This window comes from Heptranchias perlo, chromosome 36 (assembly GCF_035084215.1).
Source record: "Heptranchias perlo isolate sHepPer1 chromosome 36, sHepPer1.hap1, whole genome shotgun sequence".
In the NCBI taxonomy this organism is placed as follows: Eukaryota; Metazoa; Chordata; class Chondrichthyes; order Hexanchiformes; family Hexanchidae; genus Heptranchias; species Heptranchias perlo.
The window spans coordinates 27,091,557-27,114,996 of NC_090360.1; positions in this window are offsets into that span (position 1 = coordinate 27,091,557).

Sequence of the window (23,440 nt, forward strand, 5' to 3'; positions counted from 1 at the left end):
GAAGGAGGGCGACAATGAGCAGGAGGTGGACAAGGAGCCGGAGGAGGACAAGGAGCAGGAGCTGGACAAGGAGCAAGAGGTGGACAAGGAGCAGGAGGTGGACAAGGAGCACGAGGTGGAGAAGGAGCAGGAGGAGGAGAAGGACCAGGAGGGGGATTAGGAGAGGGAGTTGGAGAAGAAGCTGGAGGAGGAGCAGGAGCAGGGTTAGAAGAAGGAGCAGGAAGTGGAGAAGGAGCAGGAGGTGGAGTCAGAGGAGAAGGAGGAGAAGGAGCAGGAGGAGGAGAAGGAGCAGGAGGAGGAGAATGAGCAGGAGTGGAGAAGGAGCTGGAGAAGAAGAAGGAGCAGCAGGAGTAGGAGGAACAGGAGGAGGAGAAGGAACAGGAGGAGGAGAAGGAGCAGGAGGAGGAGAAGGAGCAGGAGTGCAGAAGGAGCAGGAGAAGAAGAAGGAGCAGCAGGAGGAGTAGGAGCAGGAGGAGGAGAAGGAGCAGGAGGAGGAGAAGGAGCATGAGGTGGAGAAGGAGCAAGAGGTGGAGAAGGAGCAGGAGGTGGAGAAAGAGCAGGAGTGGAAAAGGAGCAGGAGGTGGAGAAGGAGCAGGAGGTGGAGAAGGAGCAAAAGGGCAGGAAAGAGCAGGAGGGCGAGAAGGAGGAGGAGGTGGAAAAGGAGCAGGAGATGGACAAGGAGCAGGAGGTGGACAAGGAGCAGGAGGTGGACAAGGAGCACGAGGTGGAGAAGGAGCAGGAGGAGGTGAAGGACCATGAGGGGGAGTAGGAGATGGAGATGGAGATGGAGAAGGAGGGCGACAAGGAGCAGGAGGTGGACAAGGAGCAGGAGCTGGACAATGATCAGGAGGAGGACAAGGAGCAGGAGGTGGACAAGGAGCACGAGGTGGAGAACGAGCAGGAGGAGGAGAAGGACCAGGAGGGGGATTAGGAAATGGAGTTGGAGAAGAAGCTGGAGGAGGAGCAGGAGCAGGATTAGAAGAAGGAGCAGGAGGTGGAGAATGAGCAGGAGGTGGAGACAGAGCAGAAGGAGGAGAAGGAGCAGGAGGAGGAGAAGGAGCAGGAGGAGGAGAAGGAGCAGGAGTGGAAAAGGAGCAGGATGTGGAGAAGGAGCAGAAGGGCAGGAAGGAGCAGGAGGGCGAGAAGCAGCAGGAGATGGACAAGGAGCAGGAGATGGACAAGCAGCAGGAGGTGGACAAGGAGCAGGAGGTGGACAAGGAGCAGGAGGTGGACACGGAGCAGGAGGAGGAGATGGAGGTGGAGGAGGAGAAGGAGGTGGACAAGGAGCAGGATTAGGAGAAGGAACAGGAGAGGGAGTCGGGGAAGGAGTTGGAGAAGAAGTAGGAGGAGCAGGGGCAGGAGGAGAAGAAGGAGCAGGAGTTGGAGATGGAGAAGGAGGGGGTGAAGGAGCAGGAGGTCTACAAGGAGCAGGAGGGGGAGGAGGAGGACGAGGAGGAGAAGCAGCAGGAGCTGGAGATTGAGCAGAAATTGAGAAGGAGCAGGAGGAGAAGAAGGAGCAGGCGGAGATGAAGGAGCAGGAGAAGGAGAAGGAGCAAGGAGAAGGAGAAGGAGTAGGAGTAGGAGGTGGAGGAGGAGCAGGACGAGAAGGAGCAGGAGGAGGTGAAGGAGCAGGAGGTGGAGAATGAGCATGAGGTGGAGATGGAACAGGAGGTGGAAATGGAGCAGAAGGGAGAAAAGGAGCAGGAGGAAGACAAGGAGCAGGAGGACGAGAAGGAGCAGGAGGACGAGAAGGAGCAGGAAGACGAGAAGGATCAGGAAGACGAGAAGGATCAGGAAGACGAGAACGATCAGGAAGATGAGAAGGATCAGGAGGAGGGGAAGAAGCAGTAGACGGAGAAGGAGCAGTTGAGGGAGAGGGAGCAGGAGGTGGAGGAGGGGCTAGAGGGCGAGAATGATCAGGAGGGTGTGAACGGGCAGTAGGCGGAGGAGGAGCGGGAGGCATAGAAGGAGCAGGAGGCGGAGAAGGAGCAGGAGGCGGAGAAGGAGCAGGAGGCCGAGAAGGAGCAGGAGGCGGAGGTGGAGCTGCTGTTGAAGAAGGAGCAGGACGGGGAGAAGGAGCTGGAAGAGGAGAAGGAGCTGGAGGAGGAGAACGAACAAGAGGAGGAGAAGGAGCAGGAGGGGTAGAAGGAGGAGGAGGGGTTAAAGGAGCAGGAGGTGGAGGAGGAGCAGAAGGAGGAGAAGGAGCAGAAGGTGGAGAAGGAGCAGGAAGAGAAGAAGGAGCAGGAGGAGGTGGTTGAGCAGAGAAGGAGCAGGACGAGGAGAAGCAGCAGGAGGAGGAGAAGGAGCACGAAGAGAAGAATGAGCAGGAGGAGGAGATGGAGCCAGACGTTGAGAAGGAGCAGGAGGTGGAGAAGGAGCAACAGGAGGAGAAGGAGCAGGAGAGGGAGAAGGAGCAGGAGGACGAGAAGGAGCAGGAGGACGAGAAGGAGCAGGAGGACGAGAAGGAGCAGGAAGACGAGAAGGATCAGGAAGACGAGACGGATCAGGAAGACGAGAAGGATCAGGAAGACGAGAAGGAGCAGTTGAGGGAGAGGGAGCAGGAGGTGGAGGAGCGGCTCGAGGGCGAGAATGATCAGGAGGGTGTGAACGAGCAGTAGGAGGAGGAGGAGCGGGAGCCATAGAAGGAGCAGGAGGCGGAGAATGAGCAGGAGGCGGAGAAGGAGCAGGAGGCGGAGAAGGAACAGTAGGCGGAGAAGGAGCAGGAGGTGGAGAAGGAGCAGGAGGAGGAGGTTGAGCGGGACGAGGAGAAGGAGCAGGAGGGGGAGAGTGAGCAGGGGGGGAGAGTGAGCAGGAGGTGGAGAAGGAGCAGGACGGGGAAAAGGAGCAGGAGGTAGAGATGGAGCGGGAGGGGGAGAAGGAGCAGGAGGCGGAGAAGGAGTGGGATGCAAAGCAAGAGCAAGAGGGGTCGAATGAGCAGGAGGAGGAGAATGATCAGGAGGACGAGAAGGAGCAGGAGGAGGGGAAGAAGCAGGAGGAGGAGACGGAGCAGGTGGGGTTGAACGAGCAGGATGCAGAGAAGCAGCTGGATGCATCGAAGGAGCAGGAGGCGTTGAAGCAGCAGGAGAGGGAGAAGGAGCCGGAGGTGGAGAAGGAGCAGGAGCTGGACAATGATCAGGAGGAGGACAAGGAGCAGGAGGTGGACAAGGAGCACGAGGTGGAGAAGGAGCAGGAGGAGGAGAAGGACCAGGAGGGGGATTAGGAAATGGAGTTGGAGAAGAAGCTGGAGGAGGAGCAGGAGCAGGATTAGAAGAAGGAGCAGGAGGTGGAGAATGAGCAGGAGGTGGAGACAGAGCAGAAGGAGGAGAAGGAGCAGGAGGAGGAGAAGGAGCAGGAGGAGGAGAAGGAGCAGGAGTGGAAAAGGAGCAGGATGTGGAGAAGGAGCAGAAGGGCAGGAAGGAGCAGGAGGGCGAGAAGCAGCAGGAGATGGACAAGGAGCAGGAGATGGACAAGCAGCAGGAGGTGGACAAGGAGCAGGAGGTGGACAAGGAGCAGGAGGTGGACACGGAGCAGGAGGAGGAGATGGAGGTGGAGGAGGAGAAGGAGGTGGACAAGGAGCAGGATTAGGAGAAGGAACAGGAGGTGGAGAATAAGCAATAGGTGGAGATGCAGCAGGAGGCGGAGAAGGACCAGGAGAGGGAGTCGGGGAAGGAGTTGGAGAAGAAGTAGGAGGAGCAGGGGCAGGAGGAGAAGAAGGAGCAGGAGTTGGAGATGGAGAAGGAGGGGGTGAAGGAGCAGGAGGTCTACAAGGAGCAGGAGGGGGAGGAGGAGGACGAGGAGGAGAAGCAGCAGGAGCTGGAGATTGAGCAGAAATTGAGAAGGAGCAGGAGGAGAAGAAGGAGCAGGCGGAGATGAAGGAGCAGGAGAAGGAGAAGGAGCAAGGAGAAGGAGAAGGAGTAGGAGTAGGAGGTGGAGGAGGAGCAGGACGAGAAGGAGCAGGAGGAGGTGAAGGAGCAGGAGGTGGAGAATGAGCATGAGGTGGAGATGGAACAGGAGGTGGAAATGGAGCAGAAGGGAGAAAAGGAGCAGGAGGAAGACAAGGAGCAGGAGGACGAGAAGGAGCAGGAGGACGAGAAGGAGCAGGAAGACGAGAAGGATCAGGAAGACGAGAAGGATCAGGAAGACGAGAACGATCAGGAAGATGAGAAGGATCAGGAGGAGGGGAAGAAGCAGTAGACGGAGAAGGAGCAGTTGAGGGAGAGGGAGCAGGAGGTGGAGGAGGGGCTAGAGGGCGAGAATGATCAGGAGGGTGTGAACGGGCAGTAGGCGGAGGAGGAGCGGGAGGCATAGAAGGAGCAGGAGGCGGAGAAGGAGCAGGAGGCGGAGAAGGAGCAGGAGGCCGAGAAGGAGCAGGAGGCGGAGGTGGAGCTGCTGTTGAAGAAGGAGCAGGACGGGGAGAAGGAGCTGGAAGAGGAGAAGGAGCTGGAGGAGGAGAACGAACAAGAGGAGGAGAAGGAGCAGGAGGGGTAGAAGGAGGAGGAGGGGTTAAAGGAGCAGGAGGTGGAGGAGGAGCAGAAGGAGGAGAAGGAGCAGAAGGTGGAGAAGGAGCAGGAAGAGAAGAAGGAGCAGGAGGAGGTGGTTGAGCAGAGAAGGAGCAGGACGAGGAGAAGCAGCAGGAGGAGGAGAAGGAGCACGAAGAGAAGAATGAGCAGGAGGAGGAGATGGAGCCAGACGTTGAGAAGGAGCAGGAGGTGGAGAAGGAGCAACAGGAGGAGAAGGAGCAGGAGAGGGAGAAGGAGCAGGAGGACGAGAAGGAGCAGGAGGACGAGAAGGAGCAGGAGGACGAGAAGGAGCAGGAAGACGAGAAGGATCAGGAAGACGAGACGGATCAGGAAGACGAGAAGGATCAGGAAGACGAGAAGGAGCAGTTGAGGGAGAGGGAGCAGGAGGTGGAGGAGCGGCTCGAGGGCGAGAATGATCAGGAGGGTGTGAACGAGCAGTAGGAGGAGGAGGAGCGGGAGCCATAGAAGGAGCAGGAGGCGGAGAATGAGCAGGAGGCGGAGAAGGAGCAGGAGGTGGAGAAGGAGCAGGAGGAGGAGGTTGAGCGGGACGAGGAGAAGGAGCAGGAGGGGGAGAGTGAACAGGGGGGGAGAGTGAGCAGGAGGTGGAGAAGGAGCAGGACGGGGAAAAGGAGCAGGAGGTAGAGATGGAGCGGGAGGGGGAGAAGGAGCAGGAGGCGGAGAAGGAGTGGGATGCAAAGCAAGAGCAAGAGGGGTCGAATGAGCAGGAGGAGGAGAATGATCAGGAGGACGAGAAGGAGCAGGAGGAGGGGAAGAAGCAGGAGGAGGAGACGGAGCAGGTGGGGTTGAACGAGCAGGATGCAGAGAAGCAGCTGGATGCATCGAAGGAGCAGGAGGCGTTGAAGCAGCAGGAGAGGGAGAAGGAGCCGGAGGTGGAGAAGGAGCAGGAGGTGGGGAACGACCAGTTGGAGGAGAAGGAGGAGGAGGAGACGAACGAGGAGGAAGTGGAGAATGAACAGGAGTTGTAGAAAGCTTCAGTTGGAGAAGGAGCTGGAGGAGAATAAGGAGCAGGACGGGGAGTTGGAGCTGGAGGAGGAGAAGGAGCAGGACGTGGAGATGGAGCAAGAGGAGGAGGAGAAGGAGCTGGAGGTGGAGTAGGATTAGGAGGTGGAGATGGAGCAGGAGGTGGAGAAGGAGCAGGAGGTGGAGAAGGAGCAGGAGGTGGAGAAGGAGCAGGAGGTGGAGAAGGAGCAGGAGGTGGAGAAGGAGCAGGAGGTGGAGAATGAACAGTTGGAGGAGAAGGAGGAGGAGGAGAAGGAGCAGTGGTTGGAGAAGGAGCATGAGGTGGAGAAGGAGCAGGATGTGGAGGTGGAGCTGGATATGGAAAAAGAGCAGGAGGTGGAGAAGGAAAGGAGATGAAAGAGGAGCAGCAGGAGGTGGAGAAGGAGCAGGAGGTGGAGAAGGAGCAGGAGGTGGAGAAGGAGCAATAGGCGGAGAAGGAGCAGGAGGTGGAGAAGGAGCAGGAGGAGGAGTTTGAGCGGGACGAGGAGAAGGAGCAGGAGGGGGAGAGTGAGCAGGGGGGGAGAGTGAGCAGGAGGTGGAGAAGGAGCAGGACGGGGAAAAGGAGCAGGAGGTAGAGATGGAGCGGGAGGGGGAGAAGGAGCAGGAGGCGGAGAAGGACTGGGATGCAAAGCAAGAGCAAGAGGGGTCGAATGAGCAGGAGGACGAGAATGATCAGGAGGAAGAGAAGGAGCAGGAGGAGGGGAAGAAGCAGGAGGAGGAGACGGAGCATGTGGAGTTGAACGAGCAGGATGCAGAGAAGCAGCTGGATGCATCGAAGGAGCAGGAGGCGTTGAAGCAGCAGGAGAGTGAGAAGGAGCCGGAGGTGGAGAAGGAGCAGGAGGTGGGGAACGACCAGTTGGAGGAGGAGGAGGAGGAGGAGGAGGAGGAGGCGAACGAGCAGGAAGTGGAGAATGAACAGGAGTTGGAGAAAGCTTCAGTTGGAGAATGAGCTGGAGGAGAATAAGGAGCAGGACGGTGAGTTGGAGCTGGAGGAGGAGAAGGAGCAGGACGTGGAGATGGAGCATGAGGAGGAGAAGGAGCTGGAGGTGGAGTCTGATTAGGAGGTGGAGATGGAGCAGGAGGTGGAAAAGCAGCAGGAGGTGGAGAAGGAGCAGGAGGTGGAGAAGGAGCAGGAGGTGGAGAAGGAGCAGGAGGTGGAGAAGGAGCAGGAGGTGGAGAAGGAGCAGGAGGTGGAGAATGAACAGTTGGAGGAGAAGGAGGAGGAGGAGAAGGAGCAGTGGTTGGAGAAGGAGCATGAGGTGGAGAAGGAGCAGGATATGGAGGTGGAGCTGGATATGGAAAAAGAGCAGGAGGTGGGGAAGGAAAGGAGATGAAGGAGGAGCAGCAGGAGGTGGAGAAGGAGCAGGAGGTGGAGAAGGAGCAGGAGGTGGAGAAGGAGCAGGAGGTGGAGAAGGAGCAGGAGGCGGAGAAGGAGCACGAGGCGGAGAAGGAGCAGGAGGAGGAGGTTGAGTGGGAAGAGGAGAAGTAGCAGGAGGGGGTGAGTGAGCAGCAGAGGGAGAGTGAGCAGAAGGTGGAGAAGGATCAGGACGGGGAAAAGGAGCAGGAGGTAGAGATGGAGCGGGAGGGGGAGAAGGAGCAGGAGGCGGAGGTAGAGATGGAGCGGGAGGCATAGAAGCAGCAGGAGGCGGAGAAAGAGCAGGAGGCGGAGAAGGAGCAGGAGGCGGAGAAGGAGCAGTGGGTGGAGTAGGAGCAGGAGGTGGAGAAGGAGCAGGCGGTGGAGAATGAACAGTTGGAGGAGAAGGAGCAGTGGTTGGAGAAGGAGCATGAGGTGGAGAAGGAGCAGGATGTGGAGGTGGAGCTGGATATGGAAAAAGAGCAGGAGGTGGAGAAGGAAAGGAGATGAAGGAGGAGCAGCTGGAGGTAGAGAAGGAGCAGGAGGTGGAGAATGAGCAGCTGGGGGAGAAGGAGCAGGAGGTGGAGAAGGAGCAGGAGGTGGAGAAGGAGCAGGAGGTGGAGAAGGAGCAGGAGGTGGAGAAGTAGCAGGAGGTGGAGAAGGAGCAGGAGGTGGAGAAGGAGCAGGAGGAAGAGATGGAGGAGAAGAAGGAGCAGGAGGTGGTGAATGAGCAGGAGTGCAGAAGGAGCAGGAGGTGGAGAAGGAGCAGGAGGGCGAGAAGGAGCGGGAGATCGAGATGCAGCAGGTGGGTGAGATGCAGCAGGAGGGCGAGAATGCGCAGGAGGTGGACAAGGAGCAGGAGGTGGACAAGCAGCAGGAGGAGGAGGTTGAGCAGGAGGTGGCGAAGGAGCAAAAGGTGGAGATGGAGCATGAGAAGAAGAAGGAGCAGGAGGAGGATTAGGAGCAGGAGGAGGGGAAGGAGCAGGTGGTGGAGATGGAGCAGGGGGAGGAGAAGGAGCAGGAGGAGGAGAAGGAGCAGGAGGAGGAGAAGGAGCAGGAGGAGTAGAAGGAGCAAGAAGAGGAGAAGGAGCAGGAGGTGGAGAAGGAACAGGAGGTGGATAAGGAGCAGTAGGTGGAGAAGGAGCAGGAGGGAGGCATGGAGCAGGAGTTGGAGATGGAGCAGGAGGTGGAGAAGGAGGAGAAGAAGGAGCAGGAGGTGGAGAAGGAGCAGGAGGTGGGGAAGGAGCAGGGGACGGAGAAGGAGCAGGAGGTGGAGATGGAGCAGGAGGTGGAGAAGGAGCAGGAGGTGGAGAAGGAGCAGGAGGGAGATAAGGAGCAGGAGGGAGTCAAAGAGCCGGAGGTGGAGAAGGAGCAGGAGGAGGAGAAGGAGAAGGAGGAGAAGAAGAAGCAGGAGGTGGTGAATGAGCAGGAGTAGAGAAGGAGCAGGAGGTGGAGAAGGAGCAGGAGGTGGACAAGGAGCAGGAGGTGGGCAAGAAACAGAAGGAGGAGAAGAAGCAAGAGGTGGAGAACGAGCAGGTGGCGGAACAGGACCAAGGAGGGCGAGTAGGAGAAGGAGTTGGAGAAGAAGCAGCAGGAGGAGCAGGATCAGAAGGAGAAGAAGGAGCAGGAGGTGGAGAATGAGCAGGAGGTGGGGAAGGAGCAGGGGAAGGAGAAGGAGCAGGAGGTGGAAATGGAGCAGGAGGTGGAGAAGGAGCAGGAGGGAGATAAGGAGCAGGAGGGAGTCAAAGAGCCGGAGGTGGAGAAGGAGCAGGAGGAGGAGAAGCAGCAGGAGGTGGAGATGGAGCAAGAAGAGGAGAAGGAGCAGGAGGTGGAGAAGGAGCAGGAGGTGGAGAAGGAGCAGGAGGGAGATAAGGAGCAGGAGGTGGAGAAGGAGCAGGAGGAGGAGAAGGACGAGAAGAAGGAACAGGAGATTGTGAATGAGCAGGAGTGGAGAAGGAGCATGAGGTGGAGAAGGAGCAGGAGAAGCAGATGGAGAAGCAGCAGCAGGAGCAGAAGAAGCAGCAGGAGGAGAAGTAACAGCAGGAGGAGACGGAGCAGAAGCGGGTGAAGGAGCAGAAGCAGGAGTAGGAGCAGGAGTAGGAGAATGAGCAGAGGGTGGAGAAGGCCCAAGATGAGGAGAAGGAGCAGGAGGTAGTGAAGGAGCAGGAGATGGACAATGAGCAGGAGGAGGAGAAGGAGGTGGAGAAGGAGGAGGAGGAGAAGGAACAGGATGTGGAGAAGAAGAAATAGGTCGAGAAGGAACAGGAGGCGAAGAAGGACCAGGAGGGGGAGTGGAGAAGGAGTTGGAGAAGAAGCAGGAGGATGAGCAGAAGCAGGAGTAGAAGAAGGAGCAGGAGGTGGAGAAGGTACGGGAGGTGGAGAAAGAGCAGGAGGTGGAGAAGGATCAGGAGGAGGAGAAGGATCAGGAGGAGGAGAAGGAGCAGGAGGAGGAAAAGGAGCAGGAGGAGGAGAAGTAGCAGGAAGTGGAGATGGAGCAGGAGTGGAGGAGGAGCAGGAGAAGAAAAAGGAGCAGGAGGAGGAGGAGAAGCAAAAGGAGGCGAAGAAGTAGAAGGAGAAGGCGCAAGATGAGGAGAAGGAGCAGGAGGTGGAGAAGGAGCAAGAGAAGGAGAAGGAGCAGGAGGTGGTGAAGGAGAAGGAGGAGGAGGGAGATAAGCAGCAGGAGGTGGAGAAGGAGCAGTAGGAAGAGAAGGAGGAGAGGAAGGAGCAGGGGGTGGTGAATGAGCATGTGTGGAGAAGGAGCAGGAGGTAGAGAAGGAGCAGGAGGGCGAAAAGTAGCAGGAGGTCGAGAAGCAGCAGGTGGGCGAGATGCAGCAGGAGGGCGAAAATGCGCAGGAGGTGGAAAAGGAGCAGGAGGTGGACAAGCAGCAGGAGGAGGAGAAGGAGCTGGAGAAGGAGCTGGCGGAGGAGAAGGAGCAAGAGGTGAAGAAGGAGCAGGACGTGGAGAAGGAGCAGGGGTGGAGAACAAGGAGGAGGAGGAGATTGAGCAAGAGGAGGAGGGAGAGCTGGAGGAGCTGAAGGAGCAGGAGGAGGAGGAGGAAAACGAGCAGGTGGAGGTTGAGCAGCAGGTTGAGAATGAGCAGGAGGTGGAGAAAGAGCAGTAGGAGGAATCTGGGCAGGAAGGGGAGAAGGAGCAGGAGGGGGAGAAGGAGCAGGAGGGAGACAAGGAGCAGGAGGTGGAGAAGGAGCAGGAGGAGGAGAAGGAGGAGAAGAAGGAAAAGGAGATTGTGAATGAGCAGGAGTGGAGAAGGAGCATGAGGCGGAGAAGGAGCAGGAGAAGGAGATGGAGAAGTAGCAGCAGGAGCAGAAGAAGCAGCAGGAGGAGAAGTAACAGCAGGAGGAGACGGAGCAGAAGCGGGTAGGAGCAGGAGTCGGAGAATGAGCAGAAGGTGGAGAAGGCGCAAGATGAGGAGAAGGAGCAGGAGGTGGAGAAGGAGCAGAAGGTGGAGAAGGCGCAAGATGAGGAGAAGGAGCAGGAGGTGGAGAAGGAGCAGGAGATGGACAAGGAGCAGGAGGAGGAGGAGAAGGAACAGGATGTGGAGAAGAAGCAATAGGTCGAGAAGGAGCAGGTGGCGAAGAAGGACCAGGAGGGGGAGTAGAGAAGGAGTTGGAGAAGAAGCAGGAGGATGAGCAGAAGCTGGAGTAGAAGAAGGAGCAGGAGGTGGAGAAGGTGCGGGAGGTGGAGAATGAGCAGGAGGTGGAGAAGGATCAGGAGGAGGAGAAGGATCAGGAGGAGGAGATGGAGCAGGAGTGGAGGAGGAGCAGGAGAAGAAAAAGGAGCAGGAGGAGGAGTAGAAGCAAAAGGAGGCGAAGAAGTAGAAGGAGAAGGCGCAAAATGAGGAGAAGGAGCAGGAGGTGGAGAAGGAGCAAGAGAAGGAGAACGAGCAGGGGGTGGAGAAGGAGAAGGAGGGAGAGAAGGAGAAGGAGGGAGAGAAGGAGGAGGAGGGAGACAAGCAGCAGGAGGTGGAGAATGAGCAAGAGGAAGAGAAGGAGGAGAAGAAGGAGCAGGAGGTGGTGAATGAGCAGGTGTGGAGAAGGAGCAGGAGGTGGAGAAGGAGCAGGAGGGCGAGAAGGAGCAGGAGGTCGAGAAGCAGCAGGTGGGCGAGATGCAGCAGGAGGGCGAAAATGCGCAGGAGGTGGACAAGGAGCAGGAGGTGGACAAGCAGCAGGAGGAGGAGAAGGAGCTGGAGAAGGAGCAGGAGGAGGAGAAGGAACTGGAGGTGGAGAATAAGCAATAGCGTTAGAAGGAGCAAGAGGCAGAGAAGGACCAGAAGGGGGAGTAGGATAAGGAGTTGGAGAAGAAGCAGGAGGAGGAGGTTGAGCAGGAGTTGGAGAAGAAGCAGGAGGAGCAGGTTGAGCAGCAGGTGGAGAAAGAGTAGGAGGTGGAGATGGAGCAGGAGAAGAAGAAGGAGCAGGAGGAGGAATAGGAGCAGGAGGAGGAGAAGGAGTAGGTGGTGGAGATGGAGCAAGAAGAGGAGAGGGAGCAGGAGGTGGAGAAGGAGCAGGAGCTGGAGAAGGAGCAGGAGGTGGAGAAGGAGCAGGAGGGAGACAAGGAGCAGGAGGTGGAGAAGGAGCAGGAGGAGGAGAAGGAGGAGAAGAAGGAACAGGAGGTGGAGAAGGAGCAGGAGAAGGAGATGGAGAAGTAGCAGCAGGAGCAGAAGAAGCAGCAGGAGGAGAAGTAACAGCAGGAGGAGACGGAGCAGAAGCGGGTGAAGGAGCATGAAGTGGAGAAGGAGCAGGAGGAGGAGTTTGAGCAAAAGCCGAGAAGGAGCAGGAGGTGGAGAATGATGAGGAGGTGGAGAAGGAGCAGAGGTGGAGAACAAGGAGGAGGAGGAGATTGAGCAAGAGGAGGAGGGAGAGCTGGAGGAGCTGAAGGAGCAGGAGGAGGAGGAGGAAAACGAGCAGGTGGAGGTTGAGCAGCAGGTTGAGAATGAGCAGGAGGTGGAGAAGGAGCAGGAGGAGGAGTTTGAGCAGGAAGGGGAGAATGAGCAGGAGGGGGAGAAGGAGCAGGAGGGGAGAAGGAGCAGGAGGTGGAGAAGGAGCAGGAGGGGAGGAGGAGGAGAAGGAGCAGGCGAAGGAGAAGGCGAAAGATGAGGAGAAGGAGCAGGAGGTGGAGAAGGAGCATAAGGTGGACAAGGAGCAGGAGGTGGACAAGGAGCAGGAGGGAGACAAGGAGCGTGAGGTGAAAAAGGAGCAGGAGGAGGAGAAGGAGGAGAAGAAGGTGGAGGAGGTGGTGAATGAGCAGGAGTGGAGCAGGAGCAGCAGGTGGAGAAGGAGCAGGAGGTGGAGAAGGAGTGGAAAAGGAGCAGGAGGTGGACAAGGAGCAGGAGGGGGATAAGGAGCTGGCGGTTGAAAAGGACGGGGAGAAGGAGCAGGAAGGGGAGAAGGAGCAGAAGGGGGAGAAGGAGGAGGAGGTGGAGACGGAGCAGGAGGAGGAGAAGGTGCAGGAGGAGGAGAAGGAGCAGGAGGAGGAGAAGGAGCAGCAGTGGAAAAGGTGCAGGAGAAGAAGAAGGAGCAGGAGGAGGAGTAGGAGCAGGAGGAGGAGAAGGAGCAAGATGAGGAGAAGGAGCAGGAGGTGGAGAAGGAGCAGGAGGTGGAGACGGAGCAGGAGGAGGAGAAGGTGAAGGAGGAAGAGAAGGAGCAGGAGGAGGAGAAGGAGCAGGAGGGCGATAAGGAGCAGGTGGGCGCGGAGGAGCAGGAGGTGGACAAGGGGCAGGAGATGGACAAGGAGCAGGAGGTGGACAAGGAGCAGGAGGTGGATAAGGAGCAGGAGGTTGAAAAGGACGGGGAGAAGGAGCAGGAAGGGGAGAAGGAGCAGGAGGGGAAGAAGGAGGAGGAGGGGGTGAAGGATCAGGAGGTGGAGAAGGAGCAAGAGGTGGAGAAGGAGCAGGAGGTGGAGAAGGAGCAGGAGGTGGAGAAGGATCAGGAGGTGGAGAAGGAGCAAGAGGTGGAGAAGGAGCAGGAGGTGGAGACGGAGCAGGAGGAGGAGAAGGTGCAGGAGGAGGAGAAGGAGCAGGAGGAGGAGAAGGAGCAGCAGTGGAGAATGTGCAGGAGAAGAAGAAGGAGCATGAGGAGGAGAAGGAGCAAGAGGTGGAGAAGGCGCAAGATGAGGAGAAGGAGCAGGAGGTGGAGAAGGAACAGGTGGTGGAGCAGGAGAAGGAGAATGAGCAGGAGGTGGAGAAGGAGCAGGGGAGCGAGATGTAGCAGGCGTGCGAGAAGGAGCATGAGGACGAGAAGGAGCAGGAGGGCGATAAGGAGCAGGTGGGCGCGGAGGAGCAGGAGGTGGACAAGGGGCACGAGATGGACAAGGAGCAGGAGGTGGACAAGAATCAGGAGGTGGACACGGAGGAGGAGGTGGACAAGGATCAGGAGGTGGACAAGGAGCAGGAGGTTGTCAAGGAGCAGGAGGTGGAGAAGGAAGTGGAGGAGGAGAAGGATGTGGAGAAGGAGCAGGAGGAGGAGAATGAACAGGAGAAGGAGAAGAAGCAATAGGTGGAGAAGGAGCAGGAGGCGGAGACCGACTAGGATGAGGAGCAGGAGAAGGAGTTAGAGAAGAAGCAGAGGAGGAGCAGGAGCAGGAGGAGAAGAAGGGGCAGGAGATGGAGAAGGAGCAGGAGGTGGAGAAGGAGCAGGAGGTAGAGAAGGAGCAGGAGGTGGAGAAGGAGCAAGAGGTGGAGAAGGAGCAGGAGGTGGAGAAGGAGCAGGAGGGAGACAAGGAGCGGGAGGTGGATAAGGAGGAGGAGGTGGACAAGGAGCAGGAGGTGGACAAGGAGCAGGAGGAGGAGAAGGAGGTGGAGGAGGAGTGGAGGTGGAGAAACATCAGGAGGACGTGAAGGAACAGGAGGTGGAGAAGAAACAACAGGTGGAGAAGGAACAGGAGGTGGAGGAGGACCAGGAGGGGGGGCAGGAGAAGGATTTGGAGATGAAGCAGCAGGAAGAACAGGAGCAGGAGGAGAAGAAGGAGAAGGAGGTGGAGAAGGATCAGGAGGTGGAGAAGGAGCAGCTGTGGAAAAGGTGCAGGAGAAGAAGAAGGAGCAGGAGGAGGAGAAGGAGCAAGAGGTGGAGAAGGCGCAAGATGAGGAGAAGGAGCAGGAGGTGGAGAAGGAACAGGAGGTGGAGTAGGAGCAGGAGAAGGAGAAGGAGCAGGAGGTGGAGAAGGAGCAGGGGAGCGAGATGGAGCAGGCGTGCGAGAAGGAGCATGAGGACGAGAAGGAGCAGGAGGGCGATAAGGAGCAGGTGGGCGCGGAGGAGCAGGAGGTGGACAAGGGGCACGTGATGGACAAGGAGCAGGAGGTGGACAAGAATCAGGAGGTGGACACGGAGGAGGAGGTGAACAAGGATCAGGAGGTGGACAAGGAGCAGAAGGTTGACAAGGAGCAGGAGGTGGAGAAGGAAGTGGAGGAGGAGAAGGATGTGGAGAAGGAGCAGGAGGAGGAGAATGAACAGGAGAAGGAGAAGAAGCAATAGGTGGAGAAGGAGCAGGAGGCGGAGACCGACGAGGATGAGGAGCAGGAGAAGGAGTTGGAGAAGAAGCAGAGGAGGAGCAGGAGCAGGAGGAGAAGAAGGGGCAGGAGATGGAGAAGGAGCAGGAGGGAGAGAAGGAGCAGGAGGTGGAGAAGGAACAAGAGGTGGAGAAGGAGCAGTAGGTGGAGAAGGAGCAGGAGGTGGACAAGGAGCAGGAGGTGGACAAGGAGCAGAAGGAGGAGAAGGAGGTGGAGGAGGAGTGGAGGTGGAGAAACATCAGGAGGACGTGAAGGAACAGGAGGTGGAGAAGAAACAACAGGTGGAGAAGGAGCAGGAGGCGGAGGAGGACCAGGAGGGGGAGCAGGAGAAGGATTTGGAGATGAAGCAGCAGGAAGAACAGGAGCAGGAGGAGAAGAAGGAGCAGGAGGTGAAGAAGGAGCAGGAGGTTGAGACGGAGCAGGAGGAGGAGAAGGTGCAGGAAGAGGAGAAGGAGCAGGAGGAGGAGAAGGAGCAGCAGTGGAGAAGGAGCAGGAGAAGAAGATGTAGCAGGAGGAGGAGTAGGAGCAGGAGGAGGAGAAGGAGCTGGAGGTGGAGAAGGCGCAAGATAAGGAGAAGGAGCAGGAGGTGGAGAAGGAGCAGGAGGTGGAGTAGGAGCAGGAGAAGGTGAAGGAGCAGGAGGTGGAGAAGGAGCAGGGGAGCGAGAAGGAGCAGGAGAGCGAGAAGGAGCAGGAGGACGAGAAGGAGCAGGAGGGCGATAAGGAGCACCAGGGCGCAGAGGATCAGGAGGTGGACAAGGAGCAGGAGATGGACAAGGAGCAGGAGTTGGACAAGGAGCAGGAGGTGGACAAGAATCAGGAGGTGGACACGGAGGAGGAGGTGGACAAGGAGCAGGAGGTGCACAAGGAGCAGGGGGTGGACAAGGAGCAGGAGGTGGAGAAGGAGGTGGAGGAGGAGAAGGATGTGGAGAAGGAGCAGGAGACGGAGAAGGACCAGGAGGGGGAGTGGGAGAATGAGTTGGAGAAGAAGCAGGAGGAGGGGCAGGAGCAGGAGGAGAAGAAGGAGCAGGAGGTGGAGAAGGAGCAGGAGGTGGAGAAGGAGCAGTTGGTGGACATGGAGCAGGAGGTGGAGAAGGAGCAGGATGTGGACACTGAGCAGGAGGAGGAGTAGGAGGTGGAGGAGGAGAAGGAGGTGGAGAAGGAGCAGGAGGAGGAGAACAAACAGGAGGTAGAGTAGAAGCACTCGGTGGAGACGGAGCAGGATGCGCAGAAGGACCAGGAGGGGGAGTAGGAGAAGGAGTTGGAGAAATAGCAGGTAGAGGAGCAGCAGCAGGAGGAGAAGAAGGAGCAGGAGTTGGAGAAGGAGCAGGAGGTGGACAAGGAGCAGGAGGTGGACAAGGAGCAGGAGGTGGACAAGGAGCAGGAGAAGAAAAAGAAGCAGGAGGAGGAGTAGAAGCAGGAGGAGGAGAAGGAGCAGAAGGTGGAGAAGGCGCAAGATGAAAGTGGAGTCAGATGTGGATAGGATGGTGAAGAAGGCATTCGGCATGCTTGGTTTCATTGGTCAGAACATTGAATGCAGGACTTGGGATGTCTTGTTGAAGTTGTACAGGGCATTGGTGAGGCCACACTTGGAGTACTGTGTACAGTTCGGGTCGCCCTGTTATGGAAAGGATATTATTTAACTAGAAAGAGTGCAAAAAAGATTTACTAGTTTGCTACCGGGACTTGATGGTTTGACTTATAGGGAGATATTAGACAGAGTGGGACTTTTTTCTCTGGAGAGTAGGAGGTTAAGGTGTGATCTTATGGAAGTCTACAAAATAATGAGGGGCATAGATAAGGTCGATAGTCAAAATCTTTTCCCAAAGGTAGGGGAGTCCACAACGAGGGGGCATAGATTTAAGTTGAGAGGGGAGAGATACAAAAGGGTCCAGAGGGGCAATTTTTCACTCAAAGGGTGGTGAGTGTCTGGAACGAGCTGCCAGAGGCAGTAGTAGAGGCGGGTACAATTTTGTCTTTTAAAAAGCATTTGGACAGTTACATGGGTAAGATGGGGATAGAGGGATATGGGCCAAGTGCAGGAAATTGGGACTGGCTTAGTGGTATAAACTGGCAACATGGACATGTTAGGCCGAAGGGCCTGTTTCCATGTTGTAACTTCTGTGATTCTAAGATTCTATGAGAAGCAGCAGGAGGTGGAGAAGGAGCAGGAGTTGGAGAAGGAGCAGGAGGGAGACAAGGAGCAGCAGGAAGTCTAGGAGCAGGAGGCGGAAAAGGACCATGAGGAGGAGAAGGAGGAGAAGAAGGGGCAGGAGTTGGACAAGGAGCAGGAGGTGGACAAGGAGCAGGAGGTGGAGAATGAGCAGGAGGGCAGGAAGTAGCAGGAGTTGGAGAAGGAGCAGGAGGTGGAGAAGGAGCAGGAGGGAGACAAGGAGCAGGAGGAAGACAAGGAGCAGGAGGTGGAAAAGGACCATGAGGAGGAGAAGGAGGAGAAGAAGGGGCAGGAGTTGGACAAGGAGCAGGAGGTGGACAAGGAGCAGGAGGTGGACAAGGAGCAGGAGGTGGACCAGGAGCAGGAGGAGGAGAAAGAGGTGGAGGAGGAGAAGGAGTTGGAGAAGGAGCAGAATGAGGAGAACGAACAGGAGGTGGAGAAGAAGCAATAGGTGGAGAAGGAGCAGGAGACGGAGAAGGACCAGGAGGGGGAGTAGGAGAGTGAGTTGGAGAAGAAGCAGGAGGAGGGGCAGGAGCAGGAGGAGAAGAAGGATCAGGAGGTGGAGATGGAGCAGGAGAAGCAGACGAAGCAGGAGTGGAGAAGGAGCAGCAGGTGGAGAAGGAGCAGCAGGTGGAGAAGGAGCAGGAGGGCGAGAAGGAGCACGTGGGCGAGAAGAAGCAGCAGGGTGAGAAGGGGCAGGAGGGCGAGAAGGAGCAGGAGGGCGAGAAGGAGCACTTGGTGGACAAGGAGCAGGAGGTGGACAAGGAGCAGGAGTTGGACAAATAGCAGGAGGTGGAGAAGGAAGTGGAGAAAGAGCAGCAGGAGGAGAAGGACCACGAGGGGGAGCAGGAGAATGAGTTGGAGAAGAAGCATGAGGAGGAGAAGGAGCAGCAGGAGGACAAGGAGCAGGATGTGAAGATGGAGCAGGAGGAGGAGAAGGAGCAGGAGGACGAGAAGGAGCAGGAGAAGAATAAGGAGTAGGAGTGGAGAATGAGCAGGAGAAGAAGAAGGAGAAGCCGGAGGAGGAGTAGAAGCAGGAGGAAGAGAAGGAGCAGGTGGTGGATCAGGCGCAAGATGAGTAGCAGCAGGAGGTGGAGAAGGAGCAAGAGGTGGAGAAGGAGCAGGAGAAGGAGAAGGAGCAGGAGGTTGAGAACGAGCAGGAGGTGGAGACGGAGCAGGAGGAGGAGAAGGAGCAGGAGGGAGACAAGGAGCAGAAGGAAGACAAGGAGCAGGAGGTGGAAAAGTAGCAGGAGGAGGAGAAGGAGGAGAAGAAGGAGCAGGAGGTGGTGAATGAGCAGGAGTGGAGAAGGAGCAGGAGGTGGAGAAGGAGCAGGAGGGCAGGAAGTATCCGGAGTTGGAGAAGGAGCAAGAGGTGGAGAAGGAGCAGGAGGGAGACAAGGAGCAGGAGGAAGACAAGGAGCAGGAGGTGGAAAAGGACCATGAGGAGGAGAAGGAGGAGAAGAAGGGGCAGGAGTTGGACAAGGAGCAGGAGGTGGACAGGGAGCAGGAGGTGGACAAGGAGCAGGAGGTGGACAAGGAGCAGGAGGAGGAGAAGGAGGTGGAGGAGGACAAGGAGGTGGAGAAGGAGCAGGAGGCAGAAAAGGAGCAGGAGGAAGACAAGGTGCAGGAGGTGCAGAAGGAGCAGGAGGACTAGAAGGAGGAGAAGAAGGAGCAGGAGGTGGTGAATGAGCAGGAGTGGAGAAGGAGCAGGAGGTGGAGAAGGAGCAGGAGGGCAGGAAGGAGCAGGAGGGCGAGAAGGAGCAGGAGGTGGACAAGGAGCAGAAGGTTGACAAGGAGCAGGAGGTGGACAATTCTCAGGAGCTGGAGATGGCCCAGGAATTGAGAAGGAGCAGGAGGAGAAGTTGGAGCAGGGGGAGAAGAAGGAGCAGGAGAAGGAGAAGGAGAAGGAGAAGGAGAAGGAGAAGGAGCAGGAGGTGGAAAAGGACCATGAGGAGGAGAAGGAGGAGAAGAAGGGGCAGGAGTTGGACAAGGAGCAGGAGGTGGACAGGGAGCAGGAGGTGGACAAGGAGCAGGAGGTGGACAAGGAGCAGGAGGTGGAGAAGGAGGTGGAGGAGGAGAAGGATGTGGAGAAGGAGCAGGAGACGGAGAAGGACCAGGAGGGGGAGCGGGAGAATGAGTTGGAGAAGAAGCTGGAGGAGGGGCAGGAGCAGGAGGAGAAGAAGGAGCAGGAGGTGGAGAAGGAGCAGCAGGTGCAGAAGGAGCAGGAGGGCGAGAAGGAGCAGGTGGGCGAGTAGGAGCAGGAGGGCGAGAAGGAGCAGGAGGGCGAGAAGGAGAAGGAGAACGAGAAGGAGCAGGAGGGCGAGAAAGAGCAGGAGGTGGACAAGAAGCATGAAGTGGACAAGGAGCAGGAGGTGTACAAGGAGCAGGAGGTGGGCAAGGAGCAGAAGGAGGAGAATGAGGTGGAGGAGGACCAGGAGGTGGAGACGGAGCAGGAGGCAGAAAAGGAGCAGGAGGAAGACAAGGTGCAGGAGGTGCAGAAGGAGCAGGAGGACTAGAAGGAGGAGAAGAAGGAGCAGGAGGTGGTGAATGAGCAGGAGTGGAGAAGGAGCAGGAGGTGGAGAAGGAGCAGGAGGGCAGGAAGGAGCAGGAGGGCGAGAAGGAGCAGGAGGAGAAGATGGAGCAGGCGGAGAAGAAGGAGCTGGAGAAGGAGAAGGAGAAGGAGAAGGAGAAGGAGCAGGAGGTGGAGAAGGATCAGGAGGGAGACAAGGAGCGGGAGGTGGAGGAGGAGCAGGAGGAGGAGAAGGAGGAGAAAAAGCAGCAGGAGGTGGTGAATGAGCAGGAGTGGAGAAGGAGCAGCAGGTGGAGAAGGAACATGAGGTGGAGAAGGAGCAAGAGGGCGAGAAGGAGCAGGAGTGCGAGAAGAAGCAGGTGGGCGAGAAGGAGCAGGGGGGCTTGATGGAGCAGGAGGTGGACAATGAGCAGGAGGTGGACAAGGAGCAGGAGGTGGACACGGAGCACGAGGTGGACAAGGAGCAGGAGGTGTACAAGGAGCAGGTGCTGGAGATGGCACAGGAATTGAGAAGGAGCAGGAGGAGAAGATGGAGCAGGCGGCGAAGGAGGAGCAGGAGAAGGAGAAGGAGAAGGAGCAGGAGGTGGAGAAGGATCAAGAGGGAGACAAGGAGTGGGAGGTGGAGGAGGAGCAGGAGGAGGAGAAGGAGGAGAAGAAGGAGCAGGAGGTGGAGAAGGAGCAGGAGGGCGAGAAGGAGCAGGAGGGCTAGTTGGAGCAGGAGGTGGACAATGAGCAGGAGGTGGACAAGGAGCCGGAGGTGGACTCGGAGCACGAGGTGGACAAGGAGCAGGAGTAGTACAAGGAGCAGGAGGTGGACAAGGAGCGGCAGGTGGACAGGGAGCAGGAAGAGGAGAAGTAGGTGTAGGAGGAGGAGGCGGTGGAGATGGAGCAGGAGGAGGAGAAGGAACATGAGGTGGAGAAGATGCAATAGGTGGAGAAGGAGCACGACGCGGAGAAGGACCAGGAGGAGGAGTCGGGGAAGGAGTTGGAGAAGATGCAGAAGGAGGAGCAGGAGCAGGAGGAGAAGAAGGAGAAGGAGGAGGAGAAGGAGCAGTAGGAGGAGAAGGAACAGGAGTGGAGAAGGAGCAGGAGCAGAAGAAGGAGCAAGAGGAGGAGTCGGAGCAGGAGGAGGAGAAGGAGCAGGAGGTGGAGAAGACGCAAGATGAGGAGAAGGAGCAGGAGGTGGAGAAGGATCAGGATGTGGAGAAGGAGCAGGAGGGCGAGAAGGAGCAGGTGGGCGAGTAGGAGCAGGAGGGCGAGAAGGAGCAGGAGGGCGAGAAGGAGAAGGAGAACGAGAAGGAGCAGGAGGGCGAGAAAGAGCAGGAGGTGGACAAGAAGCATGAAGTGGACAAGGAGCAGGAGGTGTACAAGGAGCAGGAGGTGGGCAAGGAGCAGAAGGAGGAGAATGAGGTGGAGGAGGACCAGGAGGTGGAGACGGAGCAGGAGGCAGAAAAGGAGCAGGAGGAAGACAAGGTGCAGGAGGTGCAGAAGGAGCAGGAGGACTAGAAGGAGGAGAAGAAGGAGCAGGAGGTGGTGAATGAGCAGGAGTGGAGAAGGAGCAGGAGGTGGAGAAGGAGCAGGAGGGCAGGAAGGAGCAGGAGGGCGAGAAGGAGCAGGAGGTGGACAAGGAGCAGGAGGTTGACAAGGAGCAGGAGGTGGACAATTAGCAGGAGCTGGAGATGGCCCAGGAATTGAGAAGGAGCAGGAGGAGAAGATGGAGCAGGCGGAGAAGAAGGAGCTGGAGAAGGAGAAGGAGAAGGAGAAGGAGAAGGAGAAGGAGAAGGAGCAGGAGGTGGAGAAGGATCAGGAGGGAGACAAGGAGCGGGAGGTGGAGGAGGAGCAGGAGGAGGAGAAGGAGGAGAAAAAGCAGCAGGAGGTGGTGAATGAGCAGGAGTGGAGAAGGAGCAGCAGGTGGAGAAGGAACATGAGGTGGAGAAGGAGCAAGAGGGCGAGAAGGAGCAGGAGTGCGAGAAGAAGCAGGTGGGCGAGAAGGAGCAGGAGGGCTAGATGGAGCAGGAGGTGGACAATGAGCAGGAGGTGGACAAGGAGCAGGAGGTGGACACGGAGCACGAGGTGGACAAGGAGCAGGAGGTGTACAAGGAGCAGGTGCTGGAGATGGCACAGGAATTGAGAAGGAGCAGGAGGAGAAGATGGAGCAGGCGGCGAAGGAGGAGCAGGAGAAGGAGAAGGAGAAGGAGCAGGAGGTGGAGAAGGATCAAGAGGGAGACAAGGAGTGGGAGGTGGAGGAGGAGCAGGAGGAGGAGAAGGAGGAGAAGAAGGAGCAGGAGGTGGAGAAGGAGCAGGAGGGCGAGAAGGAGCAGGAGGGCTAGTTGGAGCAGGAGGTGGACAATGAGCAGGAGGTGGACAAGGAGCCGGAGGTGGACTTGGAGCACGAGGTGGACAAGGAGCAGGAGTTGTACAAGGAGCAGGAGGTGGACAAGGAGCGGCAGGTGGACAGGGAGCAGGAAGAGGAGAAGTAGGTGTAGGAGGAGGAGGCGGTGGAGATGGAGCAGGAGGAGGAGAAGGAACATGAGGTGGAGAAGATGCAATAGGTGGAGAAGGAGCACGACGCGGAGAAGGACCAGGAGGAGGAGTCGGGGAAGGAGTTGGAGAAGATGCAGAAGGAGGAGCAGGAGCAGGAGGAGAAGAAGGAGTAGGAGGTGGAGAAGGAGCCGGAGGTGGAGAAGGAGCAGGTGGAGGAGAATGAGAAGGAGGAGGAGAAGGAGCAGTAGGAGGAGAAGGAACAGGAGTGGAGAAGGAGCAGGAGCAGAAGAAGGAGCAAGAGGAGGAGTCGGAGAAGGAGGAGGAGAAGGAGCAGGAGGTGGAGAAGACGCAAGATGAGGAGAAGGAGCAGGAGATGGAGAAGGATCAGGATGTGGATAAGGAGCAGGAGGTGGAGAAATAGCAGGAGGTGGAGATGGAGCAGGAGGTGCAGAAGGAGCCGGAGTGAGAAAAGGAGCAGGAGGAAGACAAGGAACAGGAGGTGGAGAAGGAGCAGGAGGAAGAGAAGGAGGAGAAGAAGCAGTAGGAGGTGGTGAATGAGCAGGAGTGGAGAAGGAGCAGGAGGTGGAGAAGGAGCAGGAGGGCAGGAAGGAGCAGGAGGGCGAGAAGGAGCAGGAGGTGGACAAGGAGCAGAAGGTTGACAAGGAGCAGGAGGTGGACAATTCTCAGGAGCTGGAGATGGCCCAGGAATTGAGAAGGAGCAGGAGGAGAAGTTGGAGCAGGGGGAGAAGAAGGAGCAGGAGAAGGAGAAGGAGAAGGAGAAGGAGCAGGAGGTGGAAAAGGACCATGAGGAGGAGAAGGAGGAGATGAAGGGGCAGGAGTTGGACAAGGAGCAGGAGGTGGACAGGGAGCAGGAGGTGGACAAGGAGCAAGAGGTGGTCAAGGAGCAGGAGGTGGAGAAGGAGGTGGAGGAGGAGAAGGATGTGGAGATGGAGCAGGAGACGGAGAAGGACCAGGAGGGGGAGTGGGAGAATGAGTTGGAGAAGAAGCAGGAGGAGGGGCAGGAGCAGGAGGAGAAAAAGGAGCAGGAGGTGGAGAAGGAGCAGCAGGTGCAGAAGGAGCAGGAGGGCGAGAAGGAGCAGGTGGGCGAGTAGGAGCAGGAGGGCGAGAAGGAGCAGGAGGGCGAGAAGGAGAAGGAGAACGAGAAGGAGCAGGAGGGCGAGAAAGAGCAGGAGGTGGACAAGAAGCATGAAGTGGACAAGGAGCAGGAGGTGTACAAGGAGCAGGAGGTGGGCAAGGAGCAGAAGGAGGAGAATGAGGTGGAGGAGGACCAGGAGGTGGAGACGGAGCAGGAGGCAGAAAAGGAGCAGGAGGAAGACAAGGTGCAGGAGGTGCAGAAGGAGCAGGAGGACTAGAAGGAGGAGAAGAAGGAGCAGGAGGTGGTGAATGAGCAGGAGTGGAGAAGGAGCAGGAGGTGGAGAAGGAGCAGGAGGGCAGGAAGGAGCAGGAGGGCGAGAAGGAGCAGGAGGTGGACAAGGAGCAGGAGGTTGACAAGGAGCAGGAGGTGGACAATTAGCAGGAGCTGGAGATGGCCCAGGAATTGAGAAGGAGCAGGAGGAGAAGATGGAGCAGGCGGAGAAGAAGGAGCTGGAGAAGGAGAAGGAGAAGGAGAAGGAGAAGGAGAAGGAGCAGGAGGTGGAGAAGGATCATGAGGGAGACAAGGAGCGGGAGGTGGAGGAGGAGCAGGAGGAGGAGAAGGAGGAGAAGAAGCAGCAGGAGGTGGTGAATGAGCAGGAGTGGAGAAGGAGCAGCAGGTGGAGAAGGAACATGAGGTGGAGAAGGAGCAAGAGGGCGAGAAGGAGCAGGAGTGCGAGAAGAAGCAGG